The following is a 15,196-nucleotide window of genomic DNA, read 5'->3' on the forward strand; positions in this document are numbered from 1 at the left end:
TATAAATTTTTCTTCCCAAATTTTTCCTTTCTTATTTATTTGATAATTTAATTTTTTTTAAACAGAATCCTTTCTTTCTCTTTGTCCTGTATTTACTTCTTATCTTCCATTTTCTACCTTTGTTCTGTATTTTTTTTTATGGACAGAAATTACCCTCAGTTATAGTTAATTTCCTATAACCTGATAAGCAAAATCTAAATAAATGAGCAAGTAACAAGAGATCTGATTTTGATTAGTTAGACAAAGAAAAAGGAAATCTTATTTGGATAAATGTAACAAGAGATCTGATTCTGATGAGTTAGACAAAGGAAAAGGAAATCTTATTTGGATAAATGAAAAAGAGATTTGAAAATGACTTGTAATAACAAAGATCTCTAAATCTCTAGCTCTCCTTGTAAATCTGGTTGTTGGTATTTTTTCTTTTTTTTTTTCATTGTAGGAACCACCTATACATCTAATATTCTGATTTGGGTTTTTGACTGATGAGTTGGTTGAGGAGAGATAGTTGGGAGAGGGAGAGGGGTTAGTGGGGAGTAGCTTAGGGAAAATTATTAATTATTTAATTCTTATTATTCTTTTTTTTGGGTCGTTACATTATCTACCCCTAAAAAGAACTTTCATCCTCGAAAGTCTCAAACTCTTGTACTAGCTCGGAGTATTTTTCTCTTATTTCGTCCTCACTCTCCCATGTGGCTTCCTCGCTGTGGTCATTCCGCCACAGTACCTTAACGAACGTAATATTCCTGTTGCGTAAGTTTTTTTTTTTTTAATTTTTTTTTATTACTTTTCTAGCTAAGATTTTTACTAGTTTTTCTTCGTAGCTCAGATCTTCATTGAGTTGGAGTGGTTTGTAGTCTATTACGTGGATAGGGTTCGTAATGTACTTCCTCAGCATCGACACATGAAATGCATCGTGTACTCCTGAGTGGGCTAGAGGTAGGGCTAACTTATACGCTACTGGACCAACTCGCTCTAGGATCTCGAATGGTCCAATGAATTTAGGACTTAACTTGCCCTTTTGTTCGAACGTCAAGACATCATGTACTCCTGAGTGGGCTAGGGTCTTTTCTTTTCCTCTTACGTCTACGGCACATGCTAATATAGTTCAACCACCTTGTTGGACTAATCTCTTTGCTTTCATCATCGAGACTACCTTTGGCGTAGCCCCGGTATTTGTGCCTTTAAATTTAAAGCTAGGTCCCACCGATGGTGAGAATATCACTATTTTTTTTTTTTTTTGCGACATTCTATAATAGCATGGTTTGCAGCTAGTCAATCCATGCCTAGTACTACATCGAAGTCGGTCATCGTTACAACTATTAGGACTACGCTTAGAGTTTGGTCGGCTACTATTGCTTGGTCATTCTTTACTCTATCCTTAGTTACTTCGTCTACCCTCTCGGGGCAGCTTGCCGACCATACATACAATAAGGGTTCTAATTCAAACCCTGTCTCTGATCCCTCTCAAGGTGGGCTCTCTTCAGCCTCACCTCGTCCTCTATCTTTAATAGGAGGTCGTCCCCTTCCTCGTCTTACTCTTTCGCATGGTCTAGGCAGCATGGTTCTAGAAACCAAGATAGCATCTCTTAAGTCTAAGGCTCATTACCTATGAAATTATACTATGCATCACAACTACTAAGTTCAAATCATATTGCAACCAAATCACTCAGCATGCAACACATCACATCATGCTCTTAAATAAATACGTGAAATATCACAACAATTTCAGTAACATTAACATAAAAATGCATGCGAGTTTGAAAACGTTTCTCTTTTCTTATCTTGTGCAAGGCGTACCTGACGGTGACGGGGCATCGACGTTGCGACCATGGAACGTGCCAAGCCTACATTGTAGGCTAGTCTATAGAATCTAAAACCTAGAGATCTGATATCAACTGTAACGACCCTAAATTTTTACATATCTAGAGTCGCCACGAATGTCTCATGCTCATCTATAAAGCGGAAATATAACTCTTACATGAACATCATTTATAACGTAAACTTAAAAAACGTTTAAAACAATTTCTTATCTGGAAAACACAACCATGGTCTTACATGTTTAAATGCGAAATACATAAATTTAGAGAAAATAAAAATAAATACAAAATAATTTAAAACAATGGAATGCAAAACAACCTATTCTAACTTAAAACTAAGAATTTAAATATGAGTTTACCTTACGCACGTGCCATAGTCTTTGCTAGCGATGCCACCGTCCTCCGTACAAGTGCGCCTTGCCTTTACCTGAAAAATGATGTGGCACACGACTTGAGTATTTCAAAGAATACTCCGTAAGTGGCCCCATTATAGGGGCCATGCAAATGCAAACACATGAAATCATGATTTAGGGACCTATCTCTAATCATCTTAGAGATGGCCTCCAGTCTCGGACAAATTTGATGTGTAGTACTTTCCTACACACGACTCACACGTGTGAGAGTGAACCCCCAGGGCGCTCGCACACCCCCTGGACCCTTTGGTCAAGCTAATCTATAGCGACATCTGGAGGTAAGCGGAACCCCATAGTGTCATGCGCCTCATGAACACCCACATTTGTGTGCATTCGCACCTGTGCGCATTTGCGCTCATCATATGGTGCGCGTCCACATTCATCATCTCTAGGGGAAGTAACCCTATGCTTATGAACATACAATATGCATGAGGTCCCTCTAAATGCATCATAATGTCTCTTCTGACGCAACTCTCTAGTTTCATCTCTTTGTTACTCTAGGTAACACATACTCGTGGATATTTATATTAATATCATTTTCACGCTCTTAGGGTTGTATCCTATGTCGATCTAACGACATGATGCAATATGGCACTCATGATCATATAACATGCTCAATATGGAAAACATCATCATATTAAGGTAAACATCACACAATCATCATACTCATCATATTGCCACAAAGTGCATCAAACATATTAAGTACGTCATTCATCAAAATATATATAGACTGCACACATCATCAAGTATCGTAACCCACACATCGTCATAACTCATATACCGCATCGTACGATATAGTTCATACATCATCATAACTTGTACAATTTTTTTAGCCTATCCTATTGTAAGACCACTTACCTGATTAGCTTATACGGGTGTCACCAATTTATCCTTAATGTAAGTTCGATTTTTCCCTTTGTATCCAAGCCAACCTGATATGAACCAAGAGACATCAATCATACAATATGCTTCAATGAAGATGTGGAGAAAAGGTTATCAAAATAATCAAAAGATGTTTCAATTCATGCTACATTGAAGAAGAATAAAGTTTGATTGTTGTAAATTTTGGGTGGGTTATAATTTAGAGTTATTGTGTTTTAAGACTTTTTATTTAATTTCGGTTACATTTACATAATGGCTAATTATGGCCATAAAGTGTGAATGTTACAACTTTTGTAATGCCTTTAATAGTTTCATTTTGAGGCTATATAAAGCCTTGTATGTTATATTTGTAAGGTAGACTTAGAAGATATATTAAAAGAAGCATTTGTGCTTTTCTTTAGCCAATGGCTAAGTTTCTTTGCAACTCTATGTAGTTTAGGTTGCATGTAGAATCATTCAAGCTCGACATGATCAATCTTGCTTGTGGAGTGATTCGAATCTCAAACAAGTGTTTGAGATATTTGATCAACAAGAATCATTGAAGCTAGACATGATCGATCTTGCTTCTGGAGTGATTCGAATCTCAAACAAAGTGTTCTTGGCTTGAGATATTCGATCGACAAGGTAATCCGAATCTTATTCCCCTTGTATTGATTCTTTATCTTATCATTTGGTATCAGAGCTTCAGGCTCAAGATCGGATATATGTTTCCTTTGCGTTTCTTCTCAATTTGATTTTTATTTATTTTCATCTTTTTAGTTTATCTTATCACAACCTATATGAATCCATGATATCAATTTCATGTTCAATTCTCTAACTCTTTCAATGGTTCAAGTGCTAAAATTCATGCGAGCATTACAGACTTTGCATGGATAAAGTCTTGGAACGTTGTAATATACATCTAAGTATATATACATATTATATATATATTCTATTTATATTCAGATTTCATCTTGTATTTTTATTTCGAGTGACTACTTTCTTGTCTTCTGATATTCTTTCTGTACTTTGCTTTGTCTCTCAAATTTTGTTCAAGACATATTCTTGATCAATTTTTAATATTCTTACTTAATCATATTATTGGTAAATTCCAATGGATTCTTACCCCCAACTCTTCCCTTTCATTTTTTCTCTCTCTCCATATTTTCTTTTTTTGATTTTGTAGTTTGGTCCCTCTGTATTCTCTCTTTTAGTTCTTTCCTGCTCTCTTTATTATTTTTTTTTTCTCTATATGCCTTCTCAATTCCTGCTCTTTTTATTTATTTATTTATTTATTTCTTTGGCTGCATTTCTTCTTCTTTCTTTTGTTTTGATTTGTTCTCTTTATTTTTTTTTTCTTTCTTTTCTCTACATTTCTTCTTTTCTTTCTTTTCTTTTGATTTTGTTTATCGTATTTGCCTCATATATATATATATATATTCTTTTGATTTTGTTAACAATATTCTGACCTCTCTCTAGTCTTCTCTTTGTATTTCAAAAATATCACAGATAAATTTTTCTTCCCAAAAATCTTTCCTTTCGATAATTTAATTTTTTTTTAAACAGAATCCTTTCTTTCTCTCTGTCCTGTATTTACTTCTTATCTTCCATTTTCTACCTCTGTTCTGTATTGTTTTTTATGGACAGATATTACCCTCAGTTATAGTTAATTTCCTGTAACCTGATAAGCAAAATCTAAATAAATGAGTAGGTAACAAGAGATCTGATTATGATTAGTTAGACAAAGGGTTATAGTTAATTTTCTGATTATTATTATTTTTTTATCGTTACATGATTTTTCTAAAACTTATATCACTCAAGCATGCTCATAAAACTTGGCTAACTAAGCTCTAGTACTGGTCCGATCTCCAAGTAGTAGGTGTTCCGTAAACCGTCAACTTAAGTACCTCCAGCCTTAGACAACATCGTGCCAGGTGAGCTTTCTTGTAATCGCAATTTTATAAGACATCAACCTATTTTAAGTATTAAAATTGATCGTGCTTGGTTCTAAACCCTAAGTGAGCATGCATTTATCTTTATTATAGATTTTAACATCTATCTCGTTTTATGACATTGAAATTAACCTATAACATGCACTAACATGCTTTATATAACGATTACATAATCATCCATTCCATGCAATAATATAACAATTTATATCTATCACTCATGGAACCCTCAACATGCATAGTATACATTATAACACTTATAACATACTTGGAATGCATGAAACATGCTTAGCCTATGGTGGGGATTTTAAATCTATATGACATACTTTATGCATATACATTTTCTATTTAATTAAAACATACATTTATAATGCATAATTAATTAAACACACTAAAGTGGATAGTTTTTAGCATTTTAAAGCAAACAATTAACTAAATTATTACATTAATAATTAAAAATAACTTGAACGGCTTTCGAGGATCACGAACTGGGTGAACCAACCCCTAAAAATATTGAACCTTACCCGAACGACAGAAAAAACACCCGAACCACACCTCTTCCATCTTCTTCTTCGATTCAGCTTCCTTTCTCTTCCATTTTCGACCAATTACAACCTAAAATGGATTCTAATGACTCCATAAAAATTACCGACCTTTCTTCAATCATTAAAGCCCATACACATTAGGCTTGTTATAATAATTCTACAATGGAAGCATAAAAAAAATGCCAAAACAAAAAACATCCACTTTAGCAACCACAAAATTTCATTCATGAAATGGTACCCACCATGCTCAAATTAATGTAAATAAAGTGCCTAAAACTTACTCTGATACCAATTGATGGAGTTAATATAACACATGTGGAAGCAATTTGAATCTTAGGAACTCTTGGAACATCAATTATATTAAATAACTAGCATGTTCATAAGTGTTAAAACTCAAGGTCTTTATGTACTAACCTTTTGTAGTTCAAATTCCTTTTTCCTCACGAACCGATTTAGAACCACCACTAGTGTCTTTTTTGGCAGAGTTGGAGGCATGGTACTTTTCAACACACGACCCACGTACGCATACATGGACCCATCAGACAGATCGGTATACGTGCCCCTTAGGCCGGAGATTGTCGAGCACAACACAATACATGTCACTAGACCCTCATAAAAGAAAAGGTCTTCATGATAACATGTCGAATATAAATATCGAAGGTATGCATCCGTACTAGTATAACATAACGGGGAAGTATCCCGATATACATGACATACATGCATGCACGAGGTCCCATGATTTTTATTCATAAGATAATATTTATTTCATCCTTTCTCCTTCCCTCCATAACATATTTCATGTATGTATCACGCATACATGGATAAATATCAATTTTTTCTACCTTATAATATGAGGGGTGTGGGATGGCGTGTATAGAAAACAAAGAAGAGAGAGGAAGGGAGAATTTGGGTTTTTGTGGAACGAGGAAAAACAAGAATGTAAAGAGAACGCCAATTGGACACTTTAATGAAAAATTTGGCAAAAGATTTATCTCTAGTCCGAGTAAGAGGATCGATGAGTGTCAGTTTATGCTGTAGGATCGTTCGATTTGACTACGATGTTCCAGGAAAGGATTCTTACAAGTTTCGTGTTGAAACTCGACCATGATTTGTTTCAGAATTAGATTCGAGAGATTTATAATTTCGATAAGAAAATATATTTTTTCAAAAATTTGAACGCAATTATTATGGTCTCATTCTTCCTAAAAATTAAAAAAAAAAATGGCATGGAATTGGTTGATTCGATATCTTTATTTTTCGTGAAGAAACCAAGTCATTTCTAGTTAACGATTGGAAGATAAAAAGCAATCCAAACAAATAGATTGAAATGCATCGCTCAGCGAAATCTAGAAAAATTGAACGTTGGAAGAATCGACCGTGGATACGCACCTGCTGGCGACGAGAGAGAATCGTATTAACAAAAAGTTGAAATGTGTCACAACGTGGAAGGAATGACGGGTCAACCAGTCAACAAGGACATGTTGTGAGACACCACTTTACTCGCTAAACCGCACACGATCCAGTCTAACCTCTGTACTCAAACAGTACCAAAGAACGGAAGTTCGATCTGCGTGTCCTACCCGACCTGTTCACTAACCAACGACAAGCGTCCCGCGACTGTACCTCTACCAGATGTGTGGTAAACGCGAGTAGAGAACATCTTTTGTGCTTGAATATCGCATGGTATGCGCACGTAGAAAACTTCTTTGGTGCTAGAAAAGCACGTGAGCGCGTCTATGGACTTTCTTTTTGTCCTGTAATCCTGCTCGAGAAGGCACACGACAAATCTGTAAGTAACAACATGAAAATCTACGAAGCAGTACTTGTACAATTCGCTTGCTTATGAATGCATGCTAGTAAAATTAATCCTAGGAAGCTATTCTTGATTAACAACTACCTAGGAAAGTTACTAAGAGTGAGAACAGACTTGCTAGTTGTTGAAATTTCTTGTCTTACGCAGTATACTGTCTTGATATACTTTACTACTCGTGTATGTAATCATGCTATGGCAGTGGATGAGATGTTTATTTATCAACACTCTGGGTGCTGGATGGATGTCATCGCCCCATTGAGCATGTGTGATTCCTGGTGAATGATTGTGTGATTCCTGGTGAATGATTGTGTGATCCTTCCTTTTTGAGAATAGGCAACAGAATCGAATACTGTCTAAGGTAAGCACGTAGATTGGTGGGTCCAGGCTTAGGATTGAACACCTTTAGAGGTTTGAGACCATTGGAATCATGAAGGGCGATCAGAGGGTGAGACAATATTATAACAAAATTGTGTGCGCACATAAGTAATTTACAGCACGACAATATTTAAAACACAAAATAAGAAACGAACTCAAAACATTTTAAAACAAAAGAGTTGAGGATGACGGGTTATGACACCTGCTCAAGAGTCCACTCCCGACTTCGACCAGCTCCTTACCTTAAAAAAATGGAGAATAAGAAATGAGTACAAAGACTTAGTATGTAGCCTGCTTCTAGGCTCTCAATCGTATCGTTGATATGCTAGGATACCACACTCTTTCTTGTCTTGTTCTTGTTTCTTATTGTAAGTACTTAGGCCCACTTGTTCTTGACTTCGGGTTCTTATCGTGATTTATTCTAAGGACCTTGGTCCTTGGATTCTAAAACCTTTGTCATCCTTTAAGGGCCTTAGTACCATGGTTCTTGGTTCTTGGTTCTTGTACTTAGAACTAGGGTCTTGATCCATGTTCTAGATCTAGACCTTTCTCTTGTTCTTGGTACTTTCTAGGTATTTATTCTGTTATTGATTTATTCTCCAAGACACTCCCCCTAGGATTTACGGCAATAGCCAAATACCTGACAATTCTGTGTCCAAGGCTTGTTACTCAGTGGTAGATCGACTAGACGACATTGTGGACACGTCGTGTTTTAGAACATTAATCACGAGGCTAGGTAGTAGTTACCCTGCACGTAGGATCCGTCCTATGAAAGGCCGTTGATCATGTGAGTAACTTGTTTAGGTGGTATGTACCGAGGGGTAGCACTCCCTCACCATAGGTTACTTCATGGCCTGTGGGATAGGTTCACCAATTAACACTCCCATGGATGCAAGCAGACCAACACTCACCATGTTCTTCCCCACCTTGTACCATTGCGAAGGCTAAGTTTTCTACCCAGGTCTTTTGTATCAAGAGTGTGGAAACTCTAGGGACAAAAGTAAACAATTGGTTTCCTGCTAGGTTAAGGATGTGATGAGAGACTACAAGTAGGTTGCTTAATCGTGACGAGAGTTTAGAAGTAATAGAGGAATTATGGACCTAGGGAATCATGTATCTCGTTCCCCCTTCCCTCGTTAGATGAATTTGGCATATATTAATACACATTTTGATTTCTCTCTTATTTTATACACATTGATTGGCAAAATTTTTCCTAAAGATTCAAGATGTGACATGATGAAATCAAAACCCCATAATTGTTCTCCCAACAGGCATTGAGTAATTCTTGCGAAAGAAGTCTTGCGCAATTCCTATTTGAAACTATAGTTCTAGAATTTTTTGAACTGTTCTATTCTACCTCACCTTAAAAGTTCAAAGGTCCTCGTAAAAAGTTTGAAAGTTCAACTTAAAAAAATAAATCGGGAATTTAGTACCTTGTTGGACTTGGGTGCTATACCATATGTAATCTATGAATTGCTTTCTCTATTTTATATTTTCTACAGGAAAGTATTCATATTTTGTTGTCCATTTTATGAAAGTGTTTTAAAAATAAATGAAATATTTATTATTCTTGGGCTAATAACTATTATCTATTCAAGGAATTTTGTTATTGAAAATCTAATAAATAACCGAAATTAGTTAAATGATTAAGTTTTTTACAACCATAACATGCATTTACATAGTTTCTTGCATGTACTATAAGTATATTTATTCACATGTCCAACACAAATGGGTAGTTAAGCTGAAGGTTTATTAGGAAATGATAAAGTATATTATCGTTTTCTTTTATTTCACGGTGGCTTAGTTGGGGCTCAGGTTCCAAGGGTCGCGTTACCACCACCAGGACCTTCTAGATATTACAATCATGTGGTTAACGGGCTAAGCAAACTTGGGCTGCTTGTGCATTGTCAGTCTAAAGACTATGACTTGGGGTATCATGTTTGCTTAATCATGGAGATGATTACCAATGGAACTTCAAGGTTAACTTTTCGGGTACAACCCTCTATTGGTGCAAATTGGAGACGCCACATGCATGTCTCTTTTGAAAGCTTTTGGACTGAAATGCAGCACTTAAGGCTCTATGATAGGTACAAACATGGAACTGTAGGAACTTGTATTTGGACGGCTAAAGATGATGGAATTTACTTGAGAAACTTTCTTGCTAATGTTTATGAATTGATTCACAAGTAGACATATAAAAGATAGAGAAGCTTTATTATCTCCTTTTGGTGGAATTATCCTTGAGGAACAAATGAAAAATAATGGGATAACACAAAAAGGTTGTTGTTGTTTTTTTTTTTTTTTTCTTTTACTTTTTTTTTTTGTATGAACGTGTATTGTTGGTCTCCAAAATTTTAAATTATGCGTGAATAAATTGTAGTTGGTGTGAGAGGTTGGCCAGGAGAGATGAGATTAGTAGGGTTTTTTTTTCCCCTTTTTTTATTTTTATTTTTTTTATTGTTGTTACACCATATGCATGACGTGACCATTTTATGTGGATCTATTCTTTAAAATAATTAATAAAATGATGTCATGGACTTATACGTTTGCATGAAGAGCCTTAAAATATAACAATGAAAAATATTCAATATGAAATATAAATGAAACCAAAGAAAAGATTAAAACAATGGTCTAATCTAACGTAATATCTAAGGAGTGAAAATGCAACTACACTAATAAAGATTCCGTAATCTTTAACGCGATGTCGTCGTCAACCATACATGGGTGTCTTGCCTCTACCTGAAATTTAAGCATAACACAAGGCTTGAGTATTTTAAGAAATACTCCTTAAGTGACCCAATATTGGGGTTGGTGAATGCAAACAAATGCATAGATGAGACCTATAATTTTAAATTGTATTCTCTTCGCCGACTTTCCAATCAGACAAAATTGGATATGTGGTACTTCTCTACACACGTCTTACATATGCGAGCATGGGCCCACTAGGTGGGCTTGCGCACCCTCTGAGCCTACAGGTTGGACTAGCTCCTTTGGATAATCATTTTCGTCTCAAGTGTACACATCCATATTTCATCATAAACGGGAAGTATCCCGGTGCACGTGAACATACAAATATGCTTGAGGTCCATATATTTTTCTTCGTGGCGTAATAAATCATGTAGGAAAATCCTCATTCTTTCATCACACATCACACTCAGTAATGTAACACGGCTAATATTCTTGCTTAAATTAGAGGCATCATCACATGAATGCCATAAATAACCTATGTGGAAGTTTGAAATAAAATATTTACAAATGAAGCCATGAACTTACACGTTTAATTTAAAATAAGAAAATAGAACTAACATAGTCTTTGAACATGAAAAATGAAATAATCATCCTATCAACTACTAAATGAAAATCAATGCATACTACTTCTCTATCATGATTTCTTCCATGGTAATTTCAGAATTCACTGTCACCTATGCCGGACCGCTTTACCTTTACGTGAAAAATAAGGGTAGCTTGTGGCTTGAATATTTTAAGAAATAGTAAATAAGTTACCCCATTGTTGGGATTAGTGATGCAATACACACATTTAATGATGGGACATATCCTTTAAAACTATGACTTAACCTTGGACTCTTTCCAATTCCAGACATGGTTGGATGGGTAAGGGCAAAAGCTCAATACATTAAAATAAACCCTAGGTTCAGACATGGTTGGATGTTAAAATAAACCCTAGGTTCAGCTACATAAACCCTAGCCCAAGCCCAATAAATTAAAAATTAAACCCTAGGCCCAAGCCCAATACAGTAAAAAAAAAAAAAACCCTAGGGCAGCCACCCATGTAATAGAGCACGAAGCCTGAGTCGAGGCAGCCACTCACAAACCCTAGCCGCTACTTTATTCTTCCTCTTTATCATCATCTTCTTCTTTAAATTGTCGTTCCCGTCCATCGCTCGCGCTGTCATACGTCACCATTGCCCACGTTGTCCCGCGCTGCCAAGACCAGTCACCGTCGCGCATCAAATTGTCGTCGCCAGAACCACTATTTGGAGGAGTAAAAGTAACCAAGGTATAATGCGCCAACCAACGAAGTTACAATGTGGTTTCTTTTCTAAATAGTTCGAATTTGACTCAACCTCTACGTAGGAAGAAGGTAAGCAATAAAACTCTATGATTTGTAGGAGTCGTTGTATCATGTCAAGTTGGGTTGGTTAAACTTGGGTGTTTAAATGTAGACTCGATCTAAGTCGAAGTTGGACCAATATCTATAGGGTCGATTAGAAAAAAGCCCTCCAAGTAAGAGGTCTTCCTATTGAAACTTAACTGTTTTTTTTTTTTCTACAGGGGTTGAATATGTTTGGTATTGTATGGTTGAGTGTTGTGTGATACGATAGATGTTGACTATAAAAATAAATGTTTTAAGACCTATTGCATGCATAATTATGTTTGATGATTGAAAATATATCTGATATGAGTTGTGTGACATAATGTATGGATGCTCATGAAAATAAACAGTTTGGGACATAATGCATGCATGTTACCTTTGATGATTAAGGAGGCTGTGGTTAGGGTTACATGTTGGCTGTTTTGAGTGATCAGCCACTAATGGTCACTCTACGAGGTGATTTAAGAAAGTGGTTATCAAGGTAAGGGTTACACGCAATGTGTTTCGGGTAACCAACCATTGATAATCATTTTAAGGAGTTAGGATGGATATTGATTTTCATGTAGTAAGGTTACACGCTGTGTGTATCGGGTAACCATGCACTAATGGTCACTCTACGGGGTGATTGCAGAAAATGATTAACAACGTAAAGGCAAGACACCTCTATATGGTTGATGACGACATTGCAAGTAAAGACCGATGAAGAAGGAAACTATGCTCGAGATAGTTGTAAGATTAAAAAAAAAAACGGACAAGATCAACATAGGAACAAGGTCATTTCGCCCCTACTCCTACCTGAGGAGTCTGGATAGTTGAGTCATCACAAGAAAGCGAAAGAAAGGGGAGGAAAAGAAGAAGGGATAAGAAGAAGTTAGGATTTTGAAAGAAAAGAAGAACAGAGAAATCGGCTGCCTCAAATCTGCCGTTGGAGATCGAATCGAAGGCAAGAAACTTCAAATCAAGACTCCTCTTGGTGCTAGAAGAAGAGTTTGGGGAGTGGACTCGCCCATTCCGACTAGAAAATCCGAGAATGGACAAGGTAAGACTATGACCTTTTCATTTCGATTTTTCCTAGATCTAAGGAGTTTCTTGAACAATAGATCTGGAGTTTTGAGGTGTCTAATCAAAAGAGGATTCACATAGGTTTCTTGAAGAAATCTCCAACAAAAATTGGAGCTTGATTGGAATTCGGGTGAACTGGTCAAGAATAGAAAACGGGAGTTTTTCGGTATCTTTGAATGGATTTAATTCATTCTATATTCAAGAGAAAAATAAAAGAAAAATATGTCGATGTAGGTGAATAAAAAATTTACGACTTTGGTGAAGAAACCAAGTCAATCCAAGTTATGTGCGAAAAGTTACCAAAATCTGAACTTCGATGTAGGTGACTGAACTTGATAGGAATTTAGTATATGTAAATAGAGAGTTTTGAGAGATTTTCTCAATTTTTTTTGAAGCCAACTTTCCAGATAAGTTGATCACTCTATTTATATAGTCATATTTGCTTGTTCATCCAAATTTGAGATTACCAAATTTTGATATTAAAAATTTCCCTCAAATTTGTGGGATTCTGTGGCAAGCATGCAAGTTTAAGTTTATCAAGGTTTGACACTCAAAATTCCACTCAAATTTGTGGGATTATGTGACAAACATGCAAGTTTGGTTAAACCATATATTGACATTCAATATTCCACTAACTCAAATATGGATTCTTCGTTGAGGTGAAGTCAATTCAACAATTAATTTAAATAATTAATTTCAAATCAAAATAATATTAAAGGTTTAATTAAATAATTTAATTAATATTTAACATTAAATAAAATGCCAATCCCAATGTACATATTGTTTATGAATCCATCTTCATAATTAAAATATTTAAATCTTATTTAAATTTCTCCAATTATCTCTTTTTGTTTAATTCATAATTAAAACAAAATGTGGTTAAATATATATTATATATATATTTAGCGTGTATTCCCTAATTTGAATTCGAATACTTTGAACTCACTCGTCACACTATTCTAAGGTTTAGTCCGATATGAGCTAGTAGAGGGATCTAATGGACCTATAGGTCATGGGATCCAACGATCCGAGATTAACCGGCTAAACTCATTAACCTTGTTAACAAAAATTCGTCAACTACTAGGACACTCCACTATAGCCTCCCCAATATAGATATATTTCTGTCCATTTGATATAACCATGATTAGTAAGTCAATCCTTCACAGGTTGTTCGTAACTAGAGGTGGGTCAATTTACCATTTTACCCCTAAAGTTACTTCTTGTTTCTTAAGTCCCACTGATCCTCTAATGAACAATTGGTTTGTGGTTCAACCACAAACCCGAATCCCTCTCGGGTCAATGAGAGGGTGGGGCCCCTTGTTCAAGACTTGGAGTCAGTACTTGAGGGAACAACCTCTCTACTATATCTAAAAGTGGGTAGGAGAGAGTTCCATCTTACACCCTATGTCCCCAATTATTCAACCAGTCTTACCCCTGGAATGGGACGCTTATTGAGTCGACGAAATCGGGCCACTCTCACCCATGCAAATCTAAGGATAATTCTGAATAAACAGGAGTTCATAGTTAGCTCACGATTAAGATCGAGTTACCTAGGTCATCGAGTGAAAAAATCAGTCTCAACAGTAAACAACATTATAATGATGATACATTATAACATGATGATATAAGTTGCTTGATTATGAGATGACTTAATATGATGATATTCCATATTAAGTTGATGTAGATGTATTAGATGCCACGATGTATTATGACGACAGGTTTTCTAAGACACAACCCCAATCGATGTTAATGATGATGAACGTATGAAGGCCAATGCATGCATGTTACCTATGGTAATGTGTGAATGATGTATCGGGCTGTGTCATAAAATAATTTAAAGATGAAATCTATAGGGATCTCATGCATATTTTAGTCATATACATCGGGTTACTTTCTCATTTATGATGATGAGTATGGACGCGTACACTACGATGATGATCATCATGATCATGCCTCGTATGATACTCGAGGGTCTGCTAACGTCCAAATAATCAGTTACGAACAACTAGCCCGACTATGATGGGTCTATGGGTATGAATTGCTTGGAGACTCACGTTCGCACGTGTGGGTCATGTGTAGGAAAGTACTACACATCTAATCATGGGTTACATGTGTTAGCATTACCAGACTCCAATAGTGGGGTCACTTACTGAGTATTTCTTAAAATACTAAAACCGTGTGCTACATTTATTTTAGGTAAAGGCAAGACACCTCTATACGGTTGATGACGACATTGCAAGTACAGAC

At 35.9% G+C, this 15,196-nt stretch overlaps 1 long non-coding RNA gene across 1 annotated transcript; it reads left to right on the forward strand.

Moving 5' to 3' along the window:
* Positions 1-11,618: 11,618 nt before the first annotated feature.
* On the forward strand, positions 11,619-13,306 carry LOC111440394. Its single transcript, XR_002709933.1, has 3 exons — positions 11,619-11,875; positions 12,519-12,926; positions 12,963-13,306. It is a non-coding gene; the product is annotated as an uncharacterized LOC111440394 (long non-coding RNA).
* Positions 13,307-15,196: the final 1,890 nt, after the last annotated feature.

Source organism: Cucurbita moschata, unplaced genomic scaffold (genome assembly GCF_002738365.1).
Source record: "Cucurbita moschata cultivar Rifu unplaced genomic scaffold, Cmos_1.0 Cmo_Scf00205, whole genome shotgun sequence".
Lineage (NCBI taxonomy): Eukaryota > Viridiplantae > Streptophyta > Magnoliopsida > Cucurbitales > Cucurbitaceae > Cucurbita > Cucurbita moschata.